General features: G+C 39.4%; 1 protein-coding gene across 14 annotated transcripts in view; it reads left to right on the top strand.

Moving 5' to 3' along the window:
- The window catches only part of Bnc2 (basonuclin 2), a 406,942-nt gene that overhangs the window by 87,264 nt on the left and 293,196 nt on the right, over nt 1–26,482 (top strand). The window lies entirely within an intron of this gene.

Raw genomic sequence — 26,482 nt, 5'->3', positions numbered from 1 at the left:
TGACTGCTCTTCCAGAGCAGCTGGGATCAATCCGCAGCACCTACATGGTAGCTCACAACCATCTGTAACTCCAAATTTAGGGCATCCAGTACCCTCTACTGGCTTCTGAGGGCACTTCATACACATGGTGCAGACATATATATATATGCAGACAAAATACCCAAACATATACAATAATAACATAAAAATTAAAATAAAAACCTTACTGACAGAATATAGGAAGGGCCAGTGGTGTGGAGAAGAATCAGGAACAAGGTCATACTTTAAAGTCCAGGTTTGTTTGACCCAAGACAAATGCCTTTTCATTCCTTACACTCTTAGGGTCTGTTTTTGTTTTTGCAGAAAACGAGTGATTGCCATGTGATCTTAGGCTTTGTCCCTCGTTGGGCGGGCAGGCACTTTGTATGTTCAAGCAGTTTATAGTATTAGAACTGTCGCTACTTCAATGCCTTCTATATAGGCATTTAATAATAGTCAAAGTAGCCTTTTTAGTTTTGGTCATTTATTTTTATGTGTATGGGTGTCTTGCCTGCATGTGTGCCAGTGTACCATGTGCATGCCTGGTGCCCATAGAGGCTAGAGAGGGCTATTGGCCTTGGAGATACAGACAGTTGTGAGGTGCCGTGTGCATGCTGGGAATTGATCCTGGGTTCTCTGGAAGAGCAGCCAGTGCTCTTAACTGCTGAGCAGTCACCCCGGATTACTCCACAGAGCATTTTTGATAGCATTTTTTAAAAGTTTTTTTTTTTTTAATTCACAATGGGAATTTAAATTGGGAGTGAGAAAATATATAGTGAAATCAAAAGCTAGTCCATTGCTTTCAAAGCAGTAGAAATCAGAGCTACAAAACAGGTAATTGTCCATATGTCAAGTTTGCTGGTGGAATATAAGATTGAGCCCAGAAAAGGAAAGGAGGGATAGAGAAATTTCAAAGCAATGAGTTGAAACGGTCGTTAGATGCTTTTGGTTCATTGGATCCAGGCTTAGCTCGGTGTGTAGTTCCTTATCAGATCTTACGGTCACTGTTCTTACTAGAGACAGGGCAATTTGGACCTTTGGATTTGAGCAACTTCTACTTGCCAGCCTGGAGGGTGGAATAAAAAGACTACAGCTGGCTGTCGTACACATTATTGGTGTTTGAATATAAAGTATGTGCTGTTAGAGAAAGCACAGGAGGGGAAGGCTTTTGTGGATAGTCAGTTGCTGTGTAACTGTGTAAAAGGTGAGGCTGCAGCAAGACTACAGCTGATAAGAACACGCAGGGTGAGAGGAGGAGGAACTGACCTCCAAGTACCCCCAGCTGGCCTAGTTAGGTTGATCTAGTTAGCCTGCTAGTTTAGGAAAAGATACTTAGTTACTACAGAGACAAGCCCCTTGTTCTCAGAGGGTGTCGCTATGAACTGGAGCTCAGAATCTTCTTAGGAAGGCTTTTCAGTTATTCTTTAATTATTAGTGTATTCCCCTCACCCTGTTTTTGTGGCATGGCATATACAACCCTGTGTTCCTGTCAGCAATTAAGAGTAAAATCCCAACAGAATAAGAGATATGTATGACATAGAAAATGTTTGGTTTGTGTGAGATGTTCCTTTGTGAGCAGTGGGCATGAGTATTTTCCAGAAGGGGGGGTGTTGGACAAGGCTTTTTTGTGAGAGGGACGGGCAAGCACAGTGTTACCTAAAACCTCTCATGGATATTGGAAAGTTGTTAGCTTTTGAATGACACTGCCATATTCTACTACGGTGTGATCCAGAGCTCAATAGCTTGTGTAGTGCTGTGTGTGTGTGTGTGTGTGTGTGTGTGTGTGTGTGTGTGTGTGGTGTTACAGTGTAAAACATTTTATGAACTGCGATGTCTGATCCATCCGTCTGTCTGGGCAAGAATGTCCCTTGATAGTAAAAAGAACAGCAATCAGGACAGAATTGGTCAATGCGGCATGTCTAATGGTGGGAAGATATTTGAAGGACTTGCTATAGACACAATAGTCTCTCTAAATAGCCTCTTTGCACCCGGAGTCTTATTGCAAACAGGTTCATTAAGGAGAGACATTCTGACACACAGCATCACGGTAATGAAAGTAGCCCTGTTTTTCTAATATTGTATCTTCCACTTCAGTTATGCTGCCGGTACAAGATTTCCCTTGTGTTGTTGTATATTTCTCCAGAAAAGGAATCAGTCTTCATAGAATATACAATTATTTTGTACAGGAATGTATAACTCATACCTAAGATCCAGTCTTCCCTGTTTATGTGCACTAGTGCAAAAATAATTGGCAAACACATCTTCCAGACCAAAAGATTCCAGCACCTTCAATTTGTGGGCTAGAAGATGTTGAACCTAAGTTATAATAAACTTTAAAAAATGTAATGTTAAAAATGGATTTGTGATCAATCATAGAAGAAAAAAATATTAGTACAGCTTCCCACGAGGCATACTACCCCCTTGAGTGAGCCAACTCCATATAGGATCCATTCAAAAGGGGGTGGAGGGAATGCCAAAGGTGTCCATCCACTAAGCTTTACATATAACTACTATATGATGACTTCCACTATTGGATTTTCTCTCTGCTAATGTACAGTGTGAACATTATGAACACGGGAAAAAAAAAGGTTATATTGGTTTAAAAGTGGATATGGAAAATTTAATGTGCTCAAGTGGGAACAATGGCATATTAAAAAAAAACACTCATGACACAGATCTAATAATTCACTTGCCCCTGTAGGAGAAGGGTATCAGTTCTGATACTAGCACGTAGTTTATTTTTATATACACCCTCGGTCCCTGCAGTATACCCCGTGTGTAGGTTCCAGAGAAAAGACAGAAAAGAATCTGTAGGGAAATCAGCCTGGAAACCTTTCATTAAATACATTGTGCTCTGTATTGTGTCGTTCACAGAATCTTCCAGAAATAAAGAAAGGGGAAAGCTGTTATCAGCCTGCATGTGTGAAATATTATATTTGAATACTATCATTTGTTTTAAGATTAAAGCTGAGGCTGCAGACATATTAGTTATTATTCACTTATGTCTGGTAGATAATACAACAGGGATTTGAAGATTCTTTTTTCCATTTCTAGTCCCTGCCATCCTTCCTGCCTCCACCTCCAGTGGCAAAGATGCTTCTTTATCCAAAAATCGTGCTAGCTAAATATTTTCATTTTGGAAAACATGGCCTCTTAATAGAATGTTAGGGCTGAGGGCAATAAAGGGGGGGGGTTCTTAAAATTCTTGGTGGAGTTTATCAGTCAGTTAGCAAGAGATGCACTCCTAGGATAAATTGAAGAAAGTGTTAAATACATTTCATCATGTGAAAACTGTCCACAGTAGGTGTGTAACAGGGAGGAGTGCCACCTTTGTCAAGTTGAATGTTCTTTGGAGGGAGCCTTTGTCTTGTCATCCTAGCTCATGGATCGCTGAAAACTGAACGTCTTTCCTTTTTGCTGACTATTCATGCAGGATATTCTAGGCAAGCCGAATGTGACACATATTCTGCCTGTATTTGTAACCATCTTTTGGACAAAATGAACACACATTTTAAAACTTGAACCCTGGGTGCCAAATAGCAGTATTTAATGAACTTCCAGAATTCCAGGCAGTGAGGGTTGAGTTGTGATCTCTCATACCTTGGAGCACATTGTCTTACACAGTCTGCTGAAAGATTTATTATTTTTGAAGCAGCATATGTTGAAAACCTTGTTTGAGTATAGAGGCTCATAAGCCTATCTGTCTCACCAAATTGATAACCTTTTTCACACCTGTTAGAATCAAAGCTACTTCTTGGCCTTAAGGATAGAGAGAGCACATTCCACTCCTGATTAAGTTGCCTTTTGAATAAAGAAGCTATTGAGTGAATTGATTGAGCTAGGGCTTGGAAAGTGAAGAGCTTTTAGGGAGAATTGGGAGATGGGCTGCCATGGAGGTAAACACCTTCCTCGAAGGAGGATGCCCTGAAATTCATAAGGAACATTCATTTTTATTATTTTGGATTCCTTAGCTCCCTTCATCAGTTGGGGTTTTAAGCCATGGACAATGTTCATTTAGAGTTGTTGATGCCGTTTAATAGTTATGATAGAGAAGTATGTTTGATTGCCAGGGATTTTTTTTTAACATCTTGTTTTCCTAAGGTCAGATCCTCTGAGAAGTGGTTTTCCAGACCACCCTTTTGTTTTGCCTAAACTGAGAAGCGCTGCCAATTCACCACAGTAAACTTGCAGAGTTAGTCTTGACTGTAAGATGTCTGCAGGTAAGCATCCATTGTCCACTCTATTGTATTCCCAGGTGAGCAGTGTCCGTCCCTAGGTGAGAAGTCTCCCACCTTTAATGTCTGGATCATATCATCCAGGTTCTCAGTGAGCCCAGAGATGAGTGCCTCTGGTTTAGATGCTTTCAGAAAGAAGTGATCTTTTGGTTTCTGGCAAAGCCTGCTAGGCCTGATACTCACTTTAGGCAGAGTAAGTCACGGAGTGAACGCTTGAGCTGCAGACATGGAGACTTGTGGACCCTCTGCCTGGAGTCTTTGTAGGCTTTTCATAGCCCAGTTCCCTGTTTTCTATGAGTCTTTGCTTACTTCAGAGAACTTACTAATTACATCATAAGACCTTGTGGGCTACCGTGCACACCACAGGGCTGTCTTGGGATGATAGTTGAATTTTAACCATGATAAAGCCCCATCTTTTATTTCATACATGATGCAGTTTATTATCAAATGGTTATTGTGTGTTAGACATGCTTGCCTCTTCATTTGATCTTTACACTGTAAGCTGGGGACTTGAAGATCTTTTTTACTTTTTATTTGAGGAAACTGTAAGAGGAAGGAGCTCTGATTTTCAGATTCCTGCCAGAGCTTGTTCCCTAGTCTATGTTCCTTTGACATTATATCCCCTAAATTGAGTGGCCTTGCTCTGTCCCATTCTTTTTTCCCATGACTTCCATGCCTTTACAGTGATTCCTTCCCAGATTTTGAGGTCCAGCTCCTCACCTTACCACCTGTTGGGCACTTGGCCATGTTAGCTTTTTCCCGAGTGAGTGGCATTTGGCACACCAGTATAATAGGGGAAAATAATTCCTCTTCTCTAACTTGGTGGAAAATGTAGTAGAGATAAATCTGGGCTGAAAAATGGCTCAGCCATTAAGTGTACTGGCTGTTCTTATAGGAGACCAGGGTTTGGTTTCTAACACCCACACGGCAACTCATAATATTCCATAATTCCAGTTCCTGGGGCTCTGATTCTCCTTTCTGAACTCTGCAGGCTGCAGGCATACATGTTCTGTACATGTATGCAGAAGGTAAAATTTCCACACATACAGTAAAAGAAACCTTAAGAAAAATCAAAGGTAATGTCTCTAAAAACATGTTATTTCTTGGGCATGTAGTTTATCCCAGGTCTAGGCTAGAAACTCCATTAAGTCAGTGACATACACACACAGTCTTACCATCTCGAAGCCTGCAGATCTGTGGGCATGTCAGGACAAACTTAGCATGGTGATTTAATTTTGTAATGCATGTCTACAATGCATGAAGGCCCCATTACTTTTGACTGCAGGTTTTAGATGTAGCCTTAATTGGTGTTAGGTTTTCCAGGGTCCTGTGGTAACCATTAAGACTCCTTGTGTCCCTCTGGATTGCTGGAGTATAGAGGCCCGCACTCTAGAGTTCCCTTGCTCTCCACATTCTGTATGTAGAAGAAGGAAAGCTCTCTGCCGACTCTTTGTCAATGTACCACCTGTTTCCTTTTTCTCTTCTTCCTGCCTTTCTCTGAGTTCTGAACTCAGTGGAACACCTCCTTCCTGTCTTAATAGCATACACGCTACTTCAAGTCTTACCTGTCTTTGGTAAATTTTCCTTTAAGTAGTTTGTTTCAATATGATAATTGTTTACATAGGCAGTCCGTCCATTTCTAGACTAGACTGCTTCTCTGAACGTCAGTATCTATGCTGGACACATACTTGCTTTTAAATGTGTCTTGTGCCAAGTTGGACTTACTCTTTCATCTTCTCAGCTTGCTCACTCTCTTCTACCTCATCTCTTGGCATTTTCGGGTTTTCTTCTACACTTTCAGATGGTGGATTAAGCTGGGTACATTTAAGACCAAACACACAACCTCAGCTCTCCATTCCTTGTTGTTTCTGTTTCTAGTTAAAAGTCTCCATTGTTTTATCTAAGCTCAGCTAGCCTTTTCTCTTTGGACTGTCTTTTGGAGCTCTCTTGGCATTTCTCATTCCTTACCTACTGCCCTCATTACTCCTTCTTGGTGTACTGTGTTTTTACTGACTGCCTTGTTTACATCTCTTTCCTGAACTAGTGACTCAAGCATACAGTCTAATTAAGTAAGGCCTGAAAATTGTTTGATAGCCACCAAAGCATTTACTGGTGAAATGAGCTGTCTGAGATTTATTTTTAAAATTTCTGGAAACAAAGAAATGTAAAGGAAATTGGGGAAAGTCTGGTAGGTGGAACAGGGCTGGTCAGTGTGCTAATGGTTGCTGAAGCTGGGTAATCAGTCTCACAAGGGGTTATAATGCTACTTAAATTACTATGTTCTTGAGAATTTCCACAAAATATTAAAACCAGCAAAGTCTGACTTTCTGTTGCTTCTTGATAGAGCATAGAGCATTTTCATGTTCCTTCCCCACTCTTTACTTTCCCTCTGATGCCCCCACCTCAGTAGTCTGACTCTGTCTCCCCGACAGCCTTATTCTCATACGATAAATAAACCCTGCCCCCCTGTTCTAATAGCTCAATTTGGGTCTTCCCAAGTCCCTAGTGTGTATTGTCCTTTGAACCTATGGATTATTCTGTAATAGGTTACCCCCCACCCCTCGAAGGACTGCCCCAACTGAGAGGAGTCTCTCTTGGCCCCAGTTTTTCAGTGTAGTAATTCTTGCTACTAAGTATTTGAGTGCTTGGGACTTAATGGAATAGCTTCTTTTGGTGTCCTGTGGAGAGACTAGGAGTGTCTCCTTGGAGGTACCATCACTTCTGGGCCCTCTCAGGATTATTCCAAGACTGGAGATGGAGAGGCCCTGATTTCAGTCTGTCTATACACAAACATAGAAGCAAATCCAGGCTGTTCTCTGGAATTGAAGTTCATATTATGTGGAGATGCTGAACTAAACTATGGCATAAACTTTTAAGGTGGTGATATGTCACCATGCCAACATTATCTCTATAACAATGGCTCATAAAATGATTAAGCTTCTTATAATTGTGAGGTCTTTCCTCTCCGACTGAACACAACTTTATTCTGTAAAACTGGATGAGGGCATTGTTTTTACCAGTCCAAATTTGTGTAAGAGCAGCCTTCAGCCAGCCTCTGCAAGAGCCCACCTTAAAGGTTACATTTGATTTTTAAGGTGAGCAAAGAAATGTTCCTCCTCTTATTATCATACTGCATTATGCTTATTATTGATAACTTAATGATTCCAAACTAAATGGGACGTGAGCCTGAAGGTAAAAGTAGAAAATGTTTAAAAGTGCTGGGAAATGAACTTCATTCTGTGGCCTAGAGACTAGAAAAGCAAGGTATGAGTTAATCACTGTTTCCAAACACATGAAGTGCTTTTTACATGGAAGGTGATGCCAGCTGTTAGCTATTTGAGTAAAAATAAACAAACGGACTTAGGTTGCAGCTGGAGGGATTCTAGTTAGATAGAAATTTTTCATTAAGTGGTTCTGGGTGGGAACTGGGTTCCCATCCCAGTAGATTGTTGACTTAGGTCCAGATTGGAGGGCAGTGGGGTGGGCTTGAGGAATTCATGCATCCTGAAAAATCACGCTCTGTGAAGCAGCTGTGAGTGCCCTTCCACGCTCTGAGCAGCAGATGAGGATCCCCTTATCCCTCCCATCCTCGCCCAAGTTGAAAGAAATTAACCTCAATTAAAGGAAATAGTGATGGATTGCTATGGAGATAAATATGATATATCACACAGGAAAAACTACATTAAAAGAACATTAAAGTTGGGACAGAAAGCAGTAAAAAGTGAAGAAATTCACTGCTAAGGGTGAAAAGTGATACCATTTACATCTCTGCTAATATGTAGACCTAACAGGAAACACTAGGAAGTTGTGAGCATGCTCTTATTTGGAAGGAGGAAGGCTTAGACTTGAGACACTACGCTCAATACACAGTTTTCATTGCCTCAAAAATCACAGCTCATCTGAATGACCATAGCCCATGGAGGAAGAGCTAGCTGTTGCTTTGGCTAGAAGACTTAGGAGTTTTAGAGTTTGCCTGTCGAGGGCCAGGTGGTAATGCTGTGCCACCGCATTTCAGTAAGTCAAGGACTCCTTTTGCAAGGCTTAGTTTAATTTATGCATTTTACACATTAACAAGTAAATAATTTAATAACAGGTTTAATAATATTAGTGCCATTGTAATTTCTGGATGAAAAAATTAGGTTGTATTCATTTCATGAGTGAGGTTTTGCTGCAGGATACAACTAAAACTTCATTTGAATATTTTGAGAAATTCAGGATTGTGTGATAGAGCCCTTACTCAGAATCATAACTAATCACATTTTGAGTTTATAAAATGATGCTGTGACACTAGAAAACAACTTCTGCTTACTTTCAGTTTTTCCTTAAGGCTTGTCTGTTTATTATGTGTTTACAGTATTAGGAGCAGCAATCCCTCCAAAGGCTCTGGAACAACACTTTGCTTGTAGTGTATAATGCATGCATGGTAGATCTGGAATAGTATAAAATGAACCTTTAGTTGCTTTGTCCCTTCTTTAAGTACAAAGAGTCATTTCCTTCCCTTAAATCAAGAGCTGGGATTCAATATGTTACTTACCAAAACTCAGATGGCAGAGATATTTTATGTGCTTCCTGAAGATGGACCCGGCTCCCTCCCTCTCCTCCCCTTCATTTCCCCCTCCTCTGTCTTCCCTATTTTTTTTCCTTTGCTCAGTTCCCACAGCCCCTCCTCCTGTTTACCTCCTCATCTCCTCTTACTTCCTCACCTCCTCTCCTTTGTTTGCTCCCATCCTTTGAGATGGGGAGGGATTTTGAGTTCTTTCATAGACATGTGCTTATTCGAGAAGGCAGAATCAACCCAGCTGTGGAGAACAATGGAGTTAGAGAATTTAGATAGTGCTGATCAACTTGCTGTCACCATGGCAAATGTCAGTCATGTCAGAGGAAGGATTTATTTGATTCATGGGTTTCAGTAAGTGGTCACTTGGCTCTGTTGCTCTGGTCCTGTAGTACCCAGAACGTGTGGTACAGTAGAAGTGGGTTGTTCATCTTATGCAAGTGTAAAGAGAAGGAAGATTCCAGTGTCTCTTCAAAGTACCCAGCGTCAGTGAGCCCACATTCTTCCAGTAGGAACCACCTACCAAATATCCCATCCATATAGGTTGGCCACCAAGCCTTTACCATGTAGACTTTTGCAAACCTAAAATGTTTCAACTGAAGTTGATATAAAATCTTGTTGTCCAGAAACAGAATTTGTTGTTTACTTTTAGAGGTATTATATGTAGGATAATAAAATGTTAGGAAGTATATCTCTGTGTTGAAGTAGGTAAAAGATTTTATTTGTACTTTTTGAGGAATGATACTTAATCTGCAGTTACTAGGTTTCCATTTCTGTTGTGTTCAAGTGGGTCTTGTAAAGAGGTCAATGAAATTACCTTAAGTGAAACAATGATTAGCCAGCCTATTCATGGTGTGTGGACTTGAGCAATAGTAATTTGTTTCTATAGCAGGATATATAGTCATATCTTCTGACACAGATTTTTAGGTCGAGTTATTTCCTAAATGGGTGTTTATGTTTCTGATTAATTTTCACAACCATCCTAAGGCTAAATGTTTAGCATCGAAGTCACTTTTCCTCTGGTCTTCACTTTGGTATATTTCGATAGGCTGTTTTTTAACACAAAATAAATCTATGTGCCTGTCGGGAGTTTTAAATGCAATATAAATGTTATGCATCATCAGAAGTATGCAAACATGTTTGAAAACATGGTATTATATGGAAGCAATTACTGGCAGCGACTGAGCTACACACCCCAAGAATGGGGTGGTGCCAAAAACAACTAAAGGTTTCTAAACAGAATTACTTTTGTGTGGGTGCGAAAGAGAGCAAGGGTAACTTCTTTTAGGAACCAATTCCAGTTGTGATTTTAATTCTAATCACATATTTGATAGCTCAAATAAATGAGTAGTAAAGAGACGTCATGTTAGGGTTAGATTATTTGTTCCTCTCTTAGTGGGGAGGAGTTAGTTTTTACCAAGGGAGGAGATGACAGACACAAATATTAATAAGACCAATGCATGTCTAGCTTTTCCATTTGCTGACAGTGGGCCTTGCCTAAAGATGATCTTGCTGCTTTCTGTGACTTGGTACTTGAACATTCTTCTGCTGGGTGTGTTGTATTCATGCTTAACAGATGTAAAGGGATGGATGAAGGTTAGATTTTTATCATTTGGAAGTAACAGGCTCTGCAGTTTTCTCCCATTAACTAGTAGGCAGAAGAATATAAGACTGGATTCTCTGTTCTGCCCCCTATATTTCAATTTTTGTTTGTTTTTGAACTTTACATCAAAATTAGATTATTAAGCCAAGGTGATTTGTGGCGGCATCTATAGCTCTTAACCATGGAGAGAAAGGAGGTTGTTCCTATACAAAAATGAGTTTGTGGCTGACATTTTGGAGAATTCTTTATTTTCACTGGAAAGAGGTTTAAGTGGATTTTTTTTCCCTCAGAAGCCAATGCCACTCCCACTTGGAGAGATGTTTTGTTTGGAGTCCGGGTTGAGCTGAGCAGCTATGTAGAGAGAACAGGGGCTTGGTAGCCCCTTAACTGTTGTCAGAACATCATTGTATTGATGAGTGAGGCCTGGTCTAGTCACTTAACCTTTCTTCCTAGGTTTTCTCTTATGTAGACTGGAAATGATAATATCTTCCTTTGATCTCACAGGGATGCTTCAATCCATTAGAGTCATTAAAGCACTTTAAGTAAGGTATAAGGCACTAGAATCAAGGCGCCTTCGTTATTGTTATCATTCTTGTTACTTTATTACAGTGCTGTATACAGAGGGGGAACTTATTAATCCTAAATAGTCAGGTCTCGGAATATGTTCTGTGGATGTGAAGAGTTAGCAGGGGGCCTCCAGAGGTCAGTCTCTCCCCCTCTTCTCTTGTGCTTAGGCTGTGTTTCTCCTTGCCTCCATTGATTTGGAGAATGCAAGAATTGTCACAAAGGCAAACACACAAGAATGAACCTAAAAAGTGAGGAGACAGCGGTCACTTTTTTAGGGTCCCTGTGAGCTTTGGGCCTCCTAAAATGGAATCAATTTGAAGATCCTGCACCACTGTTCATCTCCTGTATGTGAAAAGAATGTTCAGGGGTTCTAAAGTGGTTTTGAATGATCAACGACCCACCCTCCCACCTCTCCCACCTGCCTCCCAGCCTGCCAGCTTGCCTTTTTTCTTAAAGTACTGTATCTCTAGCAAAGAGCAAAATGTTTGGAGTCCATGGGTAAAGATCTCTGACTGTCTCTGGAAAGTGTCCAAAGGCATTTTGTACAAGCTGATTGTGTTCCCTAGATCAGCCCCTTCTGGCATTTTGTCTCGGCTGTTTCCTTCCGTACACCTCACATACTGTCTCACAAGGCGATAGACCTCCATATGGCCTTGGGTGGCACCAGCTTGATGTCTATGAAAAAGTGGAAGGTGGAGTTCTACACAGAACAGAGAGTTTGCTTCCTGGGTCTTTTGATCTCACAGATGTCAGTGTTCTGAAAGAACCTAACCTGTCCTTCATTTATCTCTGCTCTCTGAAACTGATGAATGTGGCCCTGTTGCTTCTTTGTCTGCCTTCTTATTCACTGATACTCTGGGTACTGAGACTATGTGTACTCCCTCATTCCTAAACTGATCCATCTCAAACACTTTAAGGCTAACATCTCAAATAGGAATCATTATAGTTAACACATACAGTCCTTATAGTTATAATTAAGATAAATGAGCATGATAGTCTGGACTTCGACTCTCTTCATAGCCCTGATGTCCAGGAACTCACTATGTAGCTACACTGGCCTTGAACTCACAGAGGTATGCCTGCCTCTACTGGATTAAAGGCACACCTCCTGGCTTCCTCCCTCTGTCCTTCCTCCCTTCCTCCCTTCCTTCCTTCCTTCTTTCCTTCCTTCCTCCCTTCCTTCCTCCCTTCCTTCCTTCCTTCCTTTCTTCCTTTCTTCCTTTTGTGAAACTTTTTTGTCCAGTAAAAAGATGATGTCAGAAACCCATCAATATTTGGATTTTATGATAGTTATTTAATAATTAGAATCCAAAAGTTTTGACAAATATGCTGCTTTTAAATTTTGGTAGGTTTATTTGGTTTTTTGACTCCAATTTTTTTTTGAATACAAAAAATTTAAAGGCTAGCCGAATTTTATAGAATTGATTTGTTTTTATAGAAAAAATAGGTCATGTTTACATAGTCAATAACAAATTTTGCTGGAATAATACAGTTACATGAAATTATAAAAGTAAATGAAATATGGTTATTATGGACACAATATTTTCAGAATCAAGAGTAATCTTTCATGTTGCAGTTGGCCTTTGCTACCTGTACATCTGTAGAATTTGATGCAAATACACACACACACACACACACACACACACACACTCATGTGTGATGATTTGGTATTGATCAGAGTCAGACAAGCTTTTTCTTCAGGGTAACCATTCATTCATTCATTCATTCATTCATTCATTCATTTTTGAAGAATTTCAGCAGCACCCATTATCTTCTTCCCTGTTGTCATTTGCTTCCCAAATTCCATGTGAGCAACTTCCTTTTCTGTTATATTTCAAACACGGTTTGGGTGATTTCCCAGGCCACCTTCTCCTCTGGGCTACTTCCTAATTCTTCGAGAGTCCATAGGTGACCTCACAGACAGTGATAATTTTCCTTCATTACCTGCATGGTACATCTGGGTCATTCTTGAAGCAGGTAGGGGGATGAGCAAGAACAGTGACTGCTGGGGCTGCAGGAATGTAGGAGCTAGGAGATAGTGAGGGATTCTCTAGTTGCTTAGCTCCCTCGCTGCAGTCAGGGTTCTAGGGGCCTTCCTTGGAGTTTGTTACTGTTTCTGTTTCCCCAATACCATTAAACCTCAAGGAATAAAATTTAATCTGGTAAGGTTGAGCTCAGAAAGACCACAAACTGTGATATTTTGAAGATTCATGTTTTAGACCCAGCATGTGGATAGAGATAATAATAAACACCTTAGTTACTTATATTCCGCCTAATACTGAATATGTGTTCTGAGAGCCATTAAACAGAGATGGCATTTGGATAATTACTAATCATCCTGAGGAGATCATACTGAATTTATATATTTTTCCCTTGGTCTTAAAAGAAGCTGAACACTTGGTGGCATGCTGAGATGTCACTTTAGGTAACTCTCATGACATTTCTTCCCCAAGTAGAAGCATCTTATTGTAGTTTTCTTGATAAAAAAAGGAATACATTCATATTATGAATGAAATTTAAATATACCTAACTCATGAGTTTCTAGTTCTAAAAATTGAAGTATTTCATATTTATGCTACTTCTGGCCTTCAGTGTTATTGTGGAATACCTACACAGATTTAAGATATGCAAACAGTAGGACTGGATTGTAAATAAATGGCCTAGTGGAGAATGCATCTTGAGGATGTGTGTTGACACTATGTGTAATATGCTTTATACACTATGTAGTAATATTAACACTCATTCACACTGATGCTTACATTCCAACAGAAGGGTAAGACGTCTGGGTAAAAACGAATTGGAGAAAATCTACTTTGTGGAGTTTTTGTTTGTTTGGTTCGTTGATGGGTTGGATTTTGTCCTATGGGTCTTAATAAAATACCTTTCCATTTTGGCATTGACATAGTAAGTTCATGTCCCTGATTAAACAAGCTTTAGATATGCCCTTAACTTTTCTGTGGGGGAAAAATCTTCTTATAACAAAGCAAAAATACTAAATACAATTGGTGTAACATCTTAATTCCAGTGCTGAAATCACACTTCACAACATTGAAGTGTGAAGCTATAGCCTGTTGTTCGAGTAGCGCTGTGTAATTGGTACACTCTTTCTCTATGCTGCTTTCTGGTGTAATCTGAAAATTATTACTATGAAGTTGAAGTATGACAACCAAGTTTAGATGAATGAGTTTCCTAGAATTTATCACTTTAAAATGAAAACAAATATGCTCAGGAATTACTGTGTAGAAAACAAATTGATCATAGACTATTTCATCTATCCAAGTAAAAGATAATACATTTTTTAAGAATTTCTTTTAAGTGTATATATGGTGTGACTATCAGTAAAGTTAATTGAAGGTTTCCTTGAAGATTATTTGAAGGTTTTAATTGTGGTGACAAGGTGGTACATCATACCATAGCTATGTTTCTTACCCAGGTAGGAATACTGTTAATTCTCACTGTGAGGATGCTGACTTGGACATTTTACAGGGCTTGTATGGTCAACAGCAAGCACAGTAGCTCCTCATTATATGAAATTTTAAGGACCTGTAAATTACACCAAGTACATATTTCTCTGTGCAGTTAAAGTGCTTGATATCTAAGCATGAGGACATGAGTGTAGATTCCCTGCACCTATATAAATGTCATGACTATATGACAAGAGTCCTCATGTAATTTTGGTACTTGAGAAGTAGAGACAAGTGATGCCTAGAATAGGCTCATGATCTAGACTAAGTGAATTGGTGAGCTCTGGGTTCAGTTGAGAGGCCCTGCAGAATGAGGTGACCAAGCATCCAACATCCACCTTGGGTGTGTGTGTGTGTGTGCACATAAGCACTCACACACAGACACAGACACACACACACTTTCATATAGGTATGCACTCCACATTAAAAATAAAAGACCCTACAAATCTTAACCTTAGAGATGTTAGAGATGTGATTAAGGTTAAGAACCTTGAGATGTGGGAGGTACTTCTGGGTGATCTAAGTAGACCTAATTCAATTGCATGGGTTGTTAAGAGTTATGAAGCCTTTCTAGCTATGGTGAGGGAGAGAGGTGTAATAATGGAAGGAAGAATGGTCATAGAATAAGGGGGCCACAAGCCAAGCAATACAGATGCCTATTGAAGCTGGAAAGGACTGGGAAGCAGATTGTCTATTAGTACCTCTTGAGAATGCTACACTTTGAGTTTGGCTCAGTGAGACTTGTCCAACAGAATGTAAGTTTCTCTTGTTTAAAGCCATTAGATATTTGTTAACTTCTCATGGAGACCATGTACCTTATTGTGTTTTAAATTTGTTAAATATTTATCATATTTTAAATATTATAAAGGAATAAAAGCTATTTGGTATAGTAAAAAATATGTGGTAATTTATAAGACTTCCTTACATGGAGACTGGTAACAGCTCATTTTGACACTCGAATGGAAGGAATTCAGAACATCTTAATAGACAGGTGTTTATCGTTTAATCAGAGGTTACTGGGCCAGGGGTGTATCTCAGTGATAATGTACTTGCCTGGAATATGTGAGGCCTGTGTTCATCCCTAGCATTGAGACAAAGAAAAAATCATTTTAATAGTGTCATGGTATCAAATATATAATCAACATTTGATGATTGCTGGAAAGAGCAGGATTTCATTGACAGTTGCATTAGTATTGTCACTGATGTAGTTTTGACAAGTGAGTTTGAAGACATACCCAAACATAACTGGTTTTGTCATACAGAAGCACCATCTCTACCCTTTTGACACATGAGGGCATTTCTAATTCTGTCATGCTTAACAATTGTCAAAAAATTGTATAAGGGCTTACTGGACACAAACTCCAGGGCCTGGGTTTATCTATTTTCACATAGTACTCTTCAGAAATCGGGGATGGTGAGGTGTTGGAATCCTTCTAAAAATGGTTTCCTATTTAGTAATCATTGCAAAATGACAGGATTCAAGATATTCTACTATAGCAGGAGATCTAAGATTAGAATAACTATGTAATAGGTAAGTACATGAAGATAAAATGAGCTTTAAATAGTTTCTGTCCCTGTTCTGCCCAGCTATTGAAGGATACACTCAGAAGTATTTATTTAGTCTCTTTCCACTAGTACTGGGAATATAAGTCCAAAGAGGTTTACCATTGTTGTATTTACTGACCCATGGGGGAGACAGAAGATAAACAAATAATTATGTTCTGAGAATTAGTGCAGGAGGCCTAGGCAAAGAACCTGTATAGTATCAAGAAAGAGAACAAAGTTTAACTGTGTTTTTAATTTGTTAAATATTTATCAAATTTTAAATACTATAAATAAATAAAAGCTATTTGGTATAATACAAAATATATGATAATTTATAAGACTTTCTTACATTGAGACTGATAACAGCTCATTTTGGTACTTAAATGAATGGAATGAATTCAGAACACCATCGATATTCTGTAAGATCAGTGTGAGATGACTGGTAGGTCACTGGGAGAGGAGTCAAGTGATCAAAACTGGGAAGGTTGGCAGAGGTTGGAAATCATGTTCCTTTTAGAGGATTTGGGGAACTCAGGTGTAATTAAAAAATCAGTCAGAAAGGAGAATATTAAAATCCACAAAGCTGAGGTAGGAGATTAACTATGAAAGTGTGTGTGTGTGTGTGTGTATGTTTGTGTGTGTTTGTGTGTTGGGATGTAGCTAGTGGACTAGAGAGTAGGTGAATGTAGAGATACTGGAAGGATCTAGAGACTGATTTCATAACAAAAGCATTAGAAGAACAACAAGATTTCTGGGAAATGCAGTAATCCTGCCAACTACGAAAACCAAACACATTCTCATCAAGAAAGGACACAGTAGATTACTGAGTAGGCACTGAAAGGTATGCACATGTAAGGTAGCTCAAAACAGCTGCAAAGCTAGGAGACTGCGTCTTTCATTTTACATGGAAAAGTAGGGGAAAATAGTAAAATTATAATTGGCAAAGTGTTTCTCCTTTGAGATAGTGTCTCCTAAGTCTCCATGAGGACATGTGGATCCAAGACAGTCATTTATACATATGAGGAGTTGATTTGCTAAGTAACAAATCTTACTATCTCTGTACTGGTGTTATCGCTATACTGTAAATCTAGAGACTGGGTTCAATCCCTAGAGAGATTTATCTTTGTTCCAAAGGTTAGAGGAAGGACTCAGATACACTATGTCTCCAAGGAAACACTTGTTTTACAAAATTGAGGAAGGAGAGAGTGGTGTTTTATAAAAGGAGAAAGTCATTTCCGAGTTCAGAGTGGCAGATGACATCATTTGCTAAGGTGGCCAGAGTTGAGGAGAAGTCAGGTTTGAAGTTACAGCTACACAGGGCCTTGGAGATAGATTTACACTATAAAATCTATCTGTTGTATAGAAAGCAATTGTCTTAGGGTTTTAATGCTATGAAGAGACACCATAACAACTCTTCTAACAGAAAATACTTAATTGAGGCTGGCTTACGGTTTCAGATGTTTAGTCCATTATGGTCATGGTGGCTAACACAGCAGAGTTCATGCAGGCAGGCTTGGTGCTCAAGAAGGAGCTGAGAGGTCTACATTTTGATCCAAAGGCAGCAAAAGGAGACTAGCTAAAGCACAGGAGAACTCAAAGCCTACCACACAGTAACAAACTTTCTTCAACAAGGCCACCCCTCCTAATAGTGCCAATAACTCTCTATGGCCCAATCAATCATTTAAACACATGAGTCTGTGGGGGCCATTCCTATTCAAACCACCACAGTGATGGAGGCTCTTTGTGCCCCTCAATGGCTTTTGGTAGCTGGGGCCTGGGGATAGGCAGGGTGTGTAGGGATGCAGAAAGTGAGGGGAGAAAAGAGAAGGCCATGTCTTCTGTTATGTAATCACAGATTTAACACAAGTAAATCATTCTTAAGTGGCTAATCCAGGAGTCATAGTCCTAGTAGCTGCTATTATTTTTATCTTTTATTACTTTTCCTGAACAATGTGGTTGAACATTTAGGTTGCCAGTGCTTATAATCCAGATCTGTGCCTTGTGCATTAGTGTGTGTGCTTAGGGGTTCGCCCCCTTGGCCTTTTCCTGCTCTACTCACAGAGTTGGACATTCTCTGAGTCTCTTGGGTGTGCTGACTCTTCTCCTGCTCCTGAGTCTCCCTTGAGACCTGGTGTCCTATCGTTCTGTCTTGCTTCCCTCCTTTGAACTTTTGCTTATTTGGAAATATTTTCATTTGTTTCCACACATAACTTGTAGATGTTTATTCCCCAGCACAGTTAGGTATCCGTTTACTGGCTTATTTATTTGGTCTGGAATGTGTTGGATTTGAGGCCATAGCACAGATGCCTTGCTCTCCCGGGAGAGTGGGGGATACAGAGAATGGTTTTATGTGGCTCGGAAGTGAAGGTGAAGGGAGAGGTGTCTTATTGGAAAGAAATACCCCCAGCTATGGGGCCCAGGTGTGCGTCTAGAGTAGACTCACTTAATGGTTATCTTAGTTGCTGCAACAGATTGAAAAATAAAATATAGGTGGGAAAATTTCTTATTTGCAAAATGTTTCTGATCTAAAATTATGACTGTCTGCCATCTACTGTATTAGATCAGTTTGTGTATTCTTTGCCCTGGAGCCACCTGCCGAAACTAGCCTCCTAGTCTGGTAAATTTAAACAGAGTCAAAGAAGCAGGGGTTGGCTTCGTATGAAGAAATATTTTTGCTGACTGGGGTCTGGCAGATAGAAAAGTAGAAGGAGGTGGCATTCAGGAACATCTTTCCATTTTATGAAGACTAGTGTCAGGAACTGAAGTATAAATACAATCAAGAGAAAGCAATGGTGGCCTAGACAGAGACTTTACCAACTGGTGGTGTGAAATATTTGGTACGCTAACAGTTTTAATGGCTTTGTCTTAGACATGTCTTAGACTTTCTCTGCCATGAAAGTATTGGTTAATAATTTACCCTTCCCCGAGAGGCAGAGGCAGCAATCCTAGGCTGTGAGCACGCACTCTGGGACCTGTCATCTGCTGTAGCCCATGTTGCTGGCTAGAGCCATGAGCTCTGTTGGTTGTGACAGTGTACCAAGCCTCTGAATATTGACAAGTGGAAGCTTCAGAGAGCTAAATAAGGCAGAGCTGTTTGGAGTGATTTACTTCAGGCAGTATCTAAAGTAGCAGGTTACTACTGTAGCTACCCATCTGCTCTGCATCAAAAAGAATGTAACTCTACATCTTTTGAAAAAGTTTATTTTGAAGTAGGGTGGAGCTGTGTATGGAGGGAAGAGAGTGTGGCAGGGAGATAAATTATTTCTACAGAATATTTATGAAGCTTTGGAGAAAGGACAAACTGGGCTTGTTGATTGATACCTGGGATATGTTTTTATTGTCTAACGAAATATTGGATGCAGCTGTACATGTAAGACTTATCTGCTGTGCGTGTGATCGTCAGTGTGAGAAGCCTGAGCGTGTTACCCCTTGCCATACACTGTTTTGATGTGATAGTAAGTGCAACTCTGCTGTAGGCTTCAGTACAATTTATGTGAATTGTATCTCCCTGTTTAGTCATTGAATCATATTGCAATGTCAGCATGGTAAGTTTTGTAATTTGCTTTCCAATGTGAAGAGCGCTTTTCTTCTACTGAAGGTTCATTGCTGCTTGCTTTTTTTTTTTTTTTTTTTTTTTTTTTTTTTTTTTTGTAGTTAGGCATTATGTCATTACAAAGATTTACAGTTATTTAATAATGATTTATTGTAGTAATTTATTCTGCCAGCTGTGGCACATTTTCGGTGGAATTTGTAAATCAAATTTATATAGAAATTTACCAGGACATGCATTTCAGGATTTAATAAAATATACTCAAAATCGTTTTTGAAGTGGGTAGTTTCATGCTAACACGTTTTGGGTTTAGCTTTACCTTAACAACCGTTGTTAATAGTCAGCCTCTGCCATGCCGTTCCCACAACCACTGCAAAGAGGACCCTGTGAAGTCTGTTAAAATAGTTTCTTGTTTATCCACTTTCCTTCCACACTGTTTGTGTCATGTTGTATTTGACCTGGGATGTTCACATGACATTAAGGAACGTGGAGCTTGACATAAGGCTCTCTGCAGTTTCATAAGTTTTAATCACTACCAAAATGCTCATCCAGAATCAAACTGAGAGCATATTTAGGAGGTTGTGGGATCCCCTTCCTTTGCCCAGAGCTCACTGGCTGTAGCCAAGCAGGCTGCATTGTGTTTTGGTTCATTTGGCAACTCACACTTTTCTGTTACTTTGTTATATACAAAACACCAAGTTGTGTTTTATATTTTCTTTTTAAGGCCTGTTTATTTGATATCTTTTGTTGTTGTCTTTTTGAAGAATCAGAATCTAAAAGTGCATGGTTAACTTGTATTTTCTTTTCAACCCACCAGTTTTAGAGGCTGTCTTTGATGTGTGTTTGCCACATTGTTTGTAAAAAATGACTGCAGGAGAATTTTAGTTCTAAGATTAAAATACTAAGTCACCTGTTTTGTGCACAAACTCAGGAAACCTCTTTTGACTAAAAGGCTGGCCCTCAAGCACATTGATGGCCTCAATCAATTGTTTTGATATGGTAATGACCTCTTAATGCTCCTTAAAGTTTCAGTCACCAGTTAATTATACTTAAAGATGGAGGTTTTGGATCAAGAGGGGAGTGAAAATATTAAATTACTCCAGACTCAGGTTTTTTTTTTTTCTCTGAGACAGGGTTTCTCTGTATAGCCCTGGCTGTCCTGGAACTCACTCTGTAGACCAGGCTGGCCTTGAACTCAGAAATCTGCCTGCCTCTGCCTCCCAAGTGCTGGGATCAAAGGCGTGCGTAACAGTTTATATTTATCTATCATGATGGGCACCAGTAAATCAGAATGAATTCAAGAGGGGAAACAAAGGTGTCCCTAACAGTTTCCTACCTGAGAGTGACCCTGTGGCACTCAGCTTCATTTGGACTGCAGATATGAGGGCAACAATGACTTTTAAATTCATTTTTTTAAGGCGTAATATTTAAAAGTGTTCTTAGAAACGTTGCACAGCAGTTGATTTTTGCCTTCAGATGGGAATTCTATGTGCTAAGTGGAATCTTTACACTATCATATTAAAAGGAAAATAATGTTAGAGAGAAAGCTTAGTGGTAAAGGGACTGGTCATGCACATTTGAGGTGCAACCCATATCCACCCACACTGGCAAACATTTTTAAAATCATAATCATTGAAAATATGTACAAAATAATTTGCTTACGAAAACATACCTTGATGGAGCTAATATTCGTTTACATCTTTTAATGGGTTGTGACTAAGAGTAATTGATAAATCTGTAGTAGATAAAGAAGTTTTATGAGAGGGAACAGAGGCTGCATTTCTTTGAGCATATAGAGAGGAGACACACATAAACACACACACACACACACACACACACACACCCTCAGAGAGGAGACAGACAGACAGACACACACACACACACACACACACACACACACACACACACACACACACACACACACCCTCTAAGCAAGTACTCTCTCCTGAGATTTATCCCCAGCCAGAAGAGAGGCTCTTCTTGAAGGTTTTAATTTGTGGTATCTTAGAGGTGGCACTTGCTTTCCTTAAAAGCATTTAGTGTGTTGTGTTGAGGAGATCCTGGAGGAAGATGGAGGTCTTTCTTTTACATTGTCTCAGCCAGGATCAAGTGTTCATAGTACCGTAGGCAGCTCACCTACAGTTGGTTAAATACAATAACAAAGGACATTTAGAAGCACACCTTCATCTTTCTGGATTTAGCTTGGACTTTTATCAATTCTTTATTTTATTTTCCTTTTGCTTTGATCTGAAAATCTTTAAAATATAATTCTAAATAGAAACTTTAAAAGAAAAGACAAAATTCAGCAATGAAAGATGCTTCACCTTGTGAGCGAGTCTTTACTGGCTAATGATGGATGCTCTGAGAGGATGAGGAGCTGAGGGACACAAACAAAACAACACACGGTGCTCAGTCGGAAAAGGCTGCCAGTGCTGCTGAGGAGCAGCCCAGAGAAGCACACCCTGGGCTTAGCCCCTCTCCTCATCCAGTGTTCATTCCTTCATCCAAATTTCTTAAATACCTTTGAATACTGGGCAGTTTGCCAAATGTGGTAAGAATATAGAAGTTAAACACTTGAATTTGCTTTTAAGCCCCGATGAGTAGGTGGTTTAATTGTTTGTTAACAAAACTCTGAAATGGGCAGGGAACAGTTATATTGGAACAGTTAACGACGGTCTGATTCACACACACCGAGTTTGGGGCCTGAGTGGAAGGCTCTTGAGTGTGGAAAATCATGAAGATTTAAGTGCTTGTTCGAGAGAACATATCCACTGGCTGCTTGGGTTTGCTTTGAGTTCTGGAGAGAGGCTCCTTCCTAGAGAGCATGGACAGGTGATCCCCTATACAGATGTCTAGACTGGGTGTAGTGCTTCTGTAGTTCAGGGCAAAGCCACAGGTACTGTTGTTTTGGAGAGAGCTTCCAATTGGGATTAAAAGGTAGGAAAATGTACGTAAACAGTACCAGTGCTCTGCTGTGTTTCATTTGAGAAGTTATTTTGAGGTAGAAGTATTTGGGCTATAAGTACAAGTACTGATACTTAAATTTTTCTGTAAACTAGTTTTTGAGGTATCATACAGGATCTTTTTAAAAGTGGAAGTACTTGTAAATTGCTAATTTATTTCTTCTAATTGCTGGGTTTAGGCCCTCAGGTGTTATCATGTCATGGGCTTTCCTTTCTCTGTTTGAATATACTGTATTTTCAAGTATACACTTGTACCATACAGAACAGCAAGGCCACTTGTTCTTGCACCTTTTATTCTGTGGGAACGTGGACATTCAACACCCCCTCCCCCCACTGAATACTCATAGCTTCCATGTCTCTCTCTCTTATATTTACTGCCCAGTGTTCCTAGAAAACCACAAAGCTTGCATTGACTAGTTGAGGAGCTCGGTTCCCAGTCTCAAGGCCTGTGCAGTTTACCTGTGTAATCTCATCTCTTCTTAATCCCTTGCGTATGTCCAAGGTGTGGTGCTCTCTTGCACTCCCTCATGCTGCCTTCCTGTATAGAGTGTTGTCACAAGTCCTCTCAGGACCAAATTAGTTCTGCTGTGTTCCTACTGCAGCTAGTGACACTTGCACTGACTTGGGGACTTCTTAATAAAAGAGAGCAATTGTTTACGCCTTCTCTTTCCACTTAGTGTTTGCACATGGCTGCCTGACTAAGCTGTAAGTCAGGAAGTGAACGGACTTTGTTGAATATGGTCCAACTCTGAGGATGGTTTCCAGCCTCGTCCAGAGAAGACACAGAGTTGCTAAACTCATTTGGACCTATAAACCATGTAACTCTATTTGATCATCTGTTGGTCCAGGCCACAGTATCCAGCCCTTCTCTCCTTTGTCCCCTCTTTTTATTTTATACTTTTAGACATTAATGCCACACGCTGTGAGGATGTTCTGCGCATTTTGTGATGTTCTTTTAAAGAGCTGTTTCTTACTAGCACCTATATTTTTCTCTTTTCTTTTAACAACTACTTAATATTCCATGGGAAAGGATCAAAATATATTAAAACAAATGATAAAAGCATGAAAATGTACATGTTAGTTATATAGTATGTAATTATAATTACTACATAAAAGGACAAACTTGGTAAATTATTGAATTTTTTTTAAATGGTGTATTCCCAGATTTCTTTGGGTTTAAACTCTTCTGGAAAATAATTTCCCCAAGCCCTAAAGAGAGTACTTCATGTTAAGTGATGTTCAAATTAAAAAAAAAAAAAACAATTGATAAAGACATTTGCTTTTTAAAGATACAAGATAGTTTTTAACAATTTTCAAGGAAATTCTTGTTTAAAAAGTAAAAAGGAAATAGCACAGCCAATTGAGGTGAGCACATGCTTTGAAAGTACACCAGCTCAATCTTACATTTTCACTTTGACAAGATTTGGCCAAGTTATTTAATCCTGCTAGCTTCAGTTTCCTCATTAATAAGGTGAGAATATTAGTACCTACCTCATGGGACTTGTGAAGAACAAAATTAGAAGTATTTTATACAAATGGGAATTATACACACACACACACACACACACACACATGCATATATGTATCTGAGGTACCTCTTCTCTCTGTCAACATCATCTGACTTAACCCTCAGCTGACTTTGGCTGCAAATAGTATCTCAGATACTGTACTTCTTAGTAAATTTGCTTGGACTGCAACATAGGCTTCTACAAGAGCACCTGGTCGTCTTTTGTCATCTTTATTCTCATCTTCTTTATTTCTTATCCCTGGTCTTCCACACAACACCTTGTCATTCAGGACCCATGTTCCTGCTGGCTTAGATCAAATGGATGGAGTGTGTGTGTGTGTGTGTATTACTACTAATAGGCCAATATATACACATATATAATAGAGAACTTAAGAGTACATATAGGACTTAGAATCTACACTATTAAGCAAGGTCACATGACCTCAAAAACAAATGAATCACATCTTCTCTCTCATGTGGAATCAAGTCAATAATGGTGTGTAGATGTTAACAAATGTACGTGTGGATACACTGTAACAGTTGTACCTGTGGGTATACTGTAACATGAAGAAAAGCTAAGAACAAGGGAAGGAAGAGGTCATTGATGTTCAGGTCATTAATGAGTTAAAGGTACAGAGTTGATTTTTTTTCTGATTGAAATTCTGTCATGAATTTTGAGCTGTTTTTTTCTTTTGGTATTAGATAAGTACATAAAATATATTCAATACTTAAAGAGTAAAATTTAATAAGAAGCTTTGTAGATTCCACTTTGAGTTGCAGTTCCAACAGAATACAAGTTCATTAAATTGCATAGACTTTGGGTCTGGTATGTAGTGGTTTTATTTATTTGCATTTTTATAATAAGAGTTATGAAAATAAAAGTGGAATGTATGTAGGGGAATTTTGATCCTTTTCACAGTATCTGGCATACAGCAGGTGCACACTAAATTCAGAGTAATGTTTTTTAGACTCTGTCTATTTATAGTGATTAATGTTGTAAGAGTTCTAGTTCCTAGATTTTTGTGCAATTTCATCTTTATGTAACTTGTCACTATGCCTTATAGAATAAGAGATCTTAGCCAATGGACATATTTACTTTCTTCCTTAACTCTTAGGTATATGGCTTGGCTTTGAGATCTCTAGAAGCAGGATGTGGAAACACTCTTGATTATATGTACCATATAACATGCCCAATGCTAGAATTAGCCAAAAGTCAGACTATGTTCCACTGGTTGTGCTTGGAAACGTTCATTGTGTGGCTCATGGGGCTTTATACAAAGAGCTTGAATTTGTCCGACTATTGATGACTTCAGATCTTGCCTATTTCAAGTCTCAGTTTAGAGATGACTTGCCTATGAAGTTTCTTGGAAGTTTAATATTTGATTTTGTCAAGTCAGTAAGAGAAACTCTGGTATACTATGAGTTTTCAACATTTGACCACTGCTTCCAACTCTACTGTCAAAGTAGTGTGGTAGACCCAAGCCCCGAAAGATGGTTCTTGTTCTGTTACCCGCTCATTTTGTGTTTTAGCCTCAGTTTCCTTAGTTATAAAGCAATTATACTAAATTAGCACCACCCAGCCTCCCTCTAAACCCCGGCAGGATGCCTCAAATTACAAAGGCCAAGAAACCCAGGCTCTGCACTGCTCTTCCCCCATGTTCAGAATTCACATCTTTACTTTTCAGAGAAAAGATATCCATTGATTGAAAGCAAATATGTTTCAGAAGTACCTTTACTGAGTAACTCTCACAAAGCCCGTGCCTGTAATAGCAGCAGGGGCTAGCAATGGAAAACATCTGGAGCTGTGCATGGTGGTACACACCTTTCATCATAGCACTCAGGAGGCAGAGGAAGGTGGATCTCAGTGAGTTCAAGGCCGGCCTTGTTTTAAGTACCGTTTTTTCCTTTGTGTGTGGGAATAAACTCTCCATATGTAGTACTTGAATGGCTCAAGTAGCCAGGCGAACAACAAAATGAGGAGGACAGGGGAGGGTAGAAGGACCTGTGGGGATGGGTGCCTGCTAAGCAGACAGTGGCTTCTGTCCACCCCAGCTTACAGTTGCTGTAGAGGAATGTTTCTGCTATACCTTTAGTCTCCCAACACTTTACCTTTTGCCTCTCTCTAAATTCCCCTTCACCCCTGCAGTTGATAATTTAAAACACATGAAGCCAAACAAAAATGCCAACACCATCTAGTTTAAAATTTGTGTGTACACACACACGCACACAAAGAGTGAGAAAGAGAGAGAGACAGAGAGACAGAAAGATTCATATTTGTTGAGTATCTATGCTTAGAAACTAGGTAAGCCTTTTGTACTAACCAAAGGATTTAGTTTTCACACCAGTTCTATGAATTACCTCTACTACTACTATTTGGAGGTGGAAAATTTGGGTTAAGTGCTTTGGCTAGTAAGTAAAAGCTTCTACATAGAGTCAAACCTACATTTAAAAAATGTCTCCTTGCTGGACTTCTAT

Source organism: Mastomys coucha, unplaced genomic scaffold (assembly GCF_008632895.1).
Source record: "Mastomys coucha isolate ucsf_1 unplaced genomic scaffold, UCSF_Mcou_1 pScaffold18, whole genome shotgun sequence".
Lineage (NCBI taxonomy): Eukaryota > Metazoa > Chordata > Mammalia > Rodentia > Muridae > Mastomys > Mastomys coucha.
The sequence above is the reverse complement of the archived record's forward strand: the minus strand, read 5'-3'. Positions and strand labels throughout refer to the sequence as shown.